The following is a 6,000-nucleotide window of genomic DNA, read 5'->3' as shown; positions in this document are numbered from 1 at the left end:
AACTATACAGAATTGATAAATTCGTAGAGACAGAACACAGGTTGGTGGTTGCCAGGGCCTGGGAGGAGGTCTGGGGTTTCCTTTTGGGTGATGAAAATGTTTTGGAACTAGACAGAGGTGGTGTTTGCACAATGGTGAATGTACTAAATGCCACTGAATTGTACACTTTAAAATGGTTAATTTTATGTTATATGAGTTTTGCTACCATTAAAAAAGAAAAAAACAAGGGAGAAGTCAGGCAGTTACGGTGTGATATGTAAATTTTTTAAAACCCAGCTATAATGTATTTGGGCTTCCCTGGTGGCGCAGTGGTTAAGAGTCCACCTGCCGATGCAGGGGACACGGGTTCGTGCCCCAGTCCGGGAAGATCCCACATGCCACGGAGCGGCTGGGCCCATGAGCCATGGCCACTGAGCCTGCGCGTCCGGAGCCTGTGCTCCGCAACGGGAGAGGCCACAACAGTGAGAGGCCCACGTACCGAAAAAATAAATAATAAAAATTAAAAAAAATAATAAAACCCAGCTATAATGTATTAAACTCAACTTCATGCTGGGCCCTACACGAACACAGCAAAGAGCCACCTGGATCCGAGTCCCTGCCTTGGCTCCTTGGCCAGGACTACAGTCCCCCAGGGCTGGACCCTGCTGTGGGCTTACTGACCCCCTCATCTCCTCCCATCCGCTGCCGTGACAGGACCCCTTGTTGAGAAGGCCCACCTGCGTGTTTGGCGTTTCCTGTGTAACCTTCTACTGCTTCAGTGGCATATCTTTCTCCAATTCAACAAATATTTATTTACTGAGGACCTCCAACACCGAGGCCTGGAGCCGGAGGCTGGGGACACGTTGGTGAACAAGACCAACCTGGTCCCTGCCCCGTGGGCTTTGTCTCTCACAGGAGACAGACAATGAACAAGGAAGGGAAGCAAATTACGCTGGTGGGAAGCAAACAAACAGGGATGCTGTGGTAGAGACTAATGGGCGGATGTCTTGTAGAGGATGGTCAGGGAAGGATTCTTGAGGAGAAAACATCCAAGCTGAGACCCAAAGACTGAGAAGGAGTCAGCCATCCCAGAGTGGCGGAACAAGCATGGTGACCAGACGGAACCGCCTAAGCCAACAGGGATGCCGTGAAATATAAGACACGCTTTTCTTCTTCAATGGAGACAGAAACCAATAAGAGAGAGAGGCCTTGGGGAAGCCATGCTGGACTATAGAAAGAACGTCAGAAACGGAATTTCAAACTCTGGACTCAACACTGACCCTTTCCTGGCCTCGAGTCGCTCGCTGAATCTCTAATTTTCACAGCGCTACCTTATTTGCTGCCCTAAATTCTGTCTCCCTCTTGCTGTACGTGGGCAGGTGCATTCTGGAACCTAAGCATAAGATGTTACACACATGTCTGTTAAATTCGTGTGGGACCATCATTTCAACCTCAACTTTCCTGATTCTGTCATACGGGGTGTCGTTATGGTTTCATCAGAGCCAAGCATAGGAACATAGATCAGGACAGAGCTCAGTGGCAATCCACTGGAGACCTCCTGTCCCATGGGAGTGGATCCCTAACACATTTTTGGAGTATGAGTCATCCCTCCATGCCAGGCCAAGTGGATTCAGATGTAAGTAAGAAAGTCTTTGCCCTCAAGAAACTCACCATTTAATGGGATGGGTTGTATGTGAGGGGACCCATGAGCAAGTTGGTTTTGCTGGAGCATAAAGTGGCAGGAAGGCAGCTGGAGAGGTGGGTGAGGCACCTCATGGAAGGCCTTGGAGAGTGTGTTAGTGAGACTGGACTTTCCCCTCGACAATGGGAAAGGAACCCTCAACTTCAGCATTTTAAGCAGGCAGATTATTGTGTCACCTGTTTGACGGATGAATTTGAGGGGACCAAGCCAGAGGCAGACAGTCCAGTTAGAAGGCAGTAGCAGTCAACCAAGAGATAAGAGGTGGACGGTGGGAATTCCCTGGCAGTCCAGTGGTTAGGGCTCTGCACTTTCACCGCAGGGTCCCAGGTTCAATTACGCTGCATGGTGCAGCCTAAAAAAAAAAAAAAAAAGAGGTGGATGGTAACAGGATAAGGCTCAGGAGGGAAGCAGGTCAGGGTGCAGGGCGTTTAAAAGGTAGAATTGTCTGGACCGCCTTCAATCACAGTTATCTGAAGGAGCAAATAAGATAATGTAGGGAAGAAACACAGCGTTTAGGAAATGCTCACTGGCAACATAAGTAAAAGGATGAAGCAGAATTGAAGGGTGTTTAAGAGCATGGCCTCTAGGGCCAGTTTTCCTGGGCTCAAATCTTGGCTCTCAGCTTCCTGGCTGTGGGACCCCAGGCAAGTACTGGACCTTTTCTACGCCATAGGTTCCCTCCTGGAAAATGGAGCTGGGAGAGTAACTATCTCACAGGAGGATACATGAGTGACTATGGGTCACGGGCTGAAACCAACGCTTGGCACAGACTAAGTGCTACTTAAGTATTGGTTAAAATAATACAATTGATACTGCATGAGGGGGAAGAAAGGAATTATGAGTGACTCCCACATTTCTAGTTTGGGTAATGAGTGGACAGCAATGCCACCGGAGGGGAAAATTTTCATCCTCTCTGTGTAGTGTTCCCATCCTTCTGAGAACTCCCCCATCTCTGAGGTTCCTGTGGAAGCAGCCCTGACTTTAGAGTAGCCCAACTTCCTAGTGGTGGTTGATCGGTCCAGAGGTGAACACCTGATCCAATCTAAGCCAATCACAGTTGAGGGCAGACAGAATAATAGCCCCCAAAGAGGCCCACATCCAATTCCTGGAACCTGTGAATATGTTTCCTTACATGGAAAAAGAGACTTTGCAAATGTGATTAAGAATCTTGAGGTGGAAAGAATATCCTGGATTGTCCAGATGGGCCCAATATAATCACAAGGGTCTTTATAAGAGGGAGGCAGGAGGGTCACAGTCAGAGGAGATGTGACAATAGAAGCAGGGGTCATAGAGAAAGAGATTTAAGATGCTACATTTGAAGATTCAGGAAGGGGCCATGAGCCAGGGAATGCAGGTGACCTATAGAGGCTAGAAAAGGCATGGAAACAGATTCTCTCCTAGGGCTTCCAGAAGGAACCTGTCCTGCTGACACCTTGATTTTACGCCAGTGAAAGTGATTTCAAACTTCTGACCTCCAGGACTGTAAGATAAGTGTGTGCTGTTTTAAGCCAGCGGTCCCCAACCTTTTTGGCACCAGGAACCGATTTCATGGAAGACAATTTTTCCAGGCCAGTCGGGGGTGGGGGGCTGGGGGGGAGGGGTCAGGGATGGTTCAGGCGGCAATGCGAGTGATGGGGAGCGATGGGGAGCGGCAGATGAAGCTTCACTCGCTGGCCAGCCACTCACCTCCTGCTGTGTGGCCTGGTTCCTAACAGGCCGTGAACCGTTACCAGTCTGCAGCCCAGGCTTTGGAGACCCCCGTTTTAAGCCGCTAAGTCTACGATACTTGTTATGGCAGCAATAAGAAATTAATGCATAGTTGTTTCCCCAGAGTCTACCTCCTGGCACAGATGAATAGTCCAAGATTGGGTGCCTTAGGCAAACTGTAGCAGAATTCTTCCTCAAAAATGTTGGAGCTGGGACTGAAACAGATTGTCTCTACCTGGCTAAAAGTGTAGGGTATAAATCTCAGGAGTGGTACCAGCCACGTTGCCTACAGTAGAGAAAGCCAGTCTTCGAGGAAGATAGGGAAGGAAGACAATGCACAAGCAAGAGGACCAGAGGCTCGACGGAGGAGGGGGAGTCCCCAGTTCCAAAAAGCCTGAAGCTCGGGGCATCTGCCTTTCCACTGGCTAGGTTGTTCAGCCTTTCCTTCCCCTCGTACGACTCTCTCTCCTTCCATGTGAAATAATCATTGGGTTATTGGATTACAACCAACATGTTCATAGATGCATTTTATTTAATACACTGCTGGATTGAGTTTAATAATTATATTTGTATATTTTTACATCTATGTACATAGACCAGCCTGTCATTTTCCTTCCTTCTTGTATTCTTATCTGGTGTGGATAATCAGTTTTAACATACTCTCTCTTTATTTTCTGGAAGAACTTGTCAAGAATGGGTAAAGAGTTGCAGTGTAATCTTTCTGTTTTGTTTTCTTTCTCTGGAATAATTTTTTTCTGTTTTTGGTGGTGGCTTTGTTATCTGTTACTTCAGAACAAATGAACCCAAATATTAGTGGCTTAAAACAACTACCATTTTATTTTATCTCCTGATTTTGTGGGTGAGGAATTCAGGCAGGGTTCAGATGGGTGATTCTTCTGCTCCATCTGAGGTCAACTGAGATTACTCAGTGGTATTCAGCTGGCAAATGACCTGGTCTGGAAGATCCAAGATAGCCTCACCTACTGGGCACCTCAGTGGGGACAGCTGGCAGGAAGGCTTGGCTCAGCTGACTGTCTGCTGAAGCATCTACATGTGGCCTCTCCAGCATGGAGATCTCAGGGCTTCCAGAATGTTCCAAGGGCAGAATTGGAAAAAGCATGGGCCCAGAAACTAGTATATCCTTTCTAGTGTATTCCATTGGTCAAAGTAGTCACAGTGTCCTCTTAGACTCAAGGGTATGAGACCAAGGCCTCATCACTCATGGGGAGGAATGGGGCACAGTTAGACAGTCATCCAGCACAGGTAGATATATTTTTAACTACTGATTAGATTCCTTTAATGGTTAGTTTGTTTTAAATTTTCTACTTCTTCTTGAGTCAGTTCTCTAGGAAATTATCCCTTTTACCTAAGTTTTCATATTTATTGGCATCAAAGTTTTTACAGTACAGTTTTCAAAAAATCTCTGGTTTATTTGTGGTTACGTCTCCCACTTTATTCCTAACATTTTTTTTTTTTTTTGGCCGCACTCCACGGCTTGTGGGATCTTAGTTCCCCGACTATGGGTCAAACCCGGGCCCTCAGCAGTCAAAGCGTGGAGTTCTAACCACTGGACCACCAGAGAATTCCCTCCTAACATTTTTTTCATTAGCACTGCCTGAGATTTGTCTAAACTTTTTAAACCAGAAATGGAATGAACTTTTATTATAAAAACTATAATATAGTTTATATATTTTTTATTATAAAACTATAATAATTTAAAAATTATTATTATAAAAAATTATTATTATTATTATAGTTTTATTATTATAAAACTATAATAATTAAACATTATATTAATGGTGAAATAATAGGGAAAAAAAATCAATGAAACAGAAAACATCATCTGCAATATAAGCAACTTCCAGGATGACATTATCTTTCTGTAATATTTTCTTCACTTGCTTGACTTTTAAAAACAATTGTAAAACATGCATAACAAAATTTATAATTTTTACCATTTTTAAGTGTACGATTCATCAGCATTAAGTATATTCACATTGCTGTGCAACCATCACTACCATCCATCTCTAGAACGTTTTTATCTTGCAAAACTGAAATTTTACCCATTAAACAATGATTGTCCCCCCCATTGCATCCACCCATTCTACCTTCTGTCTCTGTGAATTTGACTACTCTAGGGACCTCATGTAAGTGGAATCATACAGTATTTGTTCTTACAAAAGAACAGATTGTTGTCATCCATGTTGTAGCATATGTCAGCATTTCCTTTCTTTTTTAAAGACTGAATAATATTTTGTTTTATATATATATATATATATATATATATATATATATATATATATATATATATATATATATATATATATATACACACCACCTTTTTTTTTGATCCATTCACCCACTGATGGGCACTTGGGTTCCTTCCACCTTTTAGCTATTGTAAATAAAGCTGCTATGAACATGGGTGTACAAATATCTGTTTTAGTCCCTGCTTTCAATTCTTTTGGGTATATACTCAGAAGTGGAATTGATATATCATGTGGTAATTATATGTTTAATTTTTTGACAAGCTACCATACTGTGTCTAATCATCTTTTCAAAGAGCCAACTTTTTGTCTTTGTTGATCTTCTTTTTTGTACCTGTTTCGTAT

Source organism: Globicephala melas, chromosome 2, assembly GCF_963455315.2.
Source record: "Globicephala melas chromosome 2, mGloMel1.2, whole genome shotgun sequence".
Classification (NCBI taxonomy): domain Eukaryota; kingdom Metazoa; phylum Chordata; class Mammalia; order Artiodactyla; family Delphinidae; genus Globicephala; species Globicephala melas.
The sequence above is the reverse complement of the archived record's forward strand: the minus strand, read 5'-3'. Positions refer to the sequence as shown.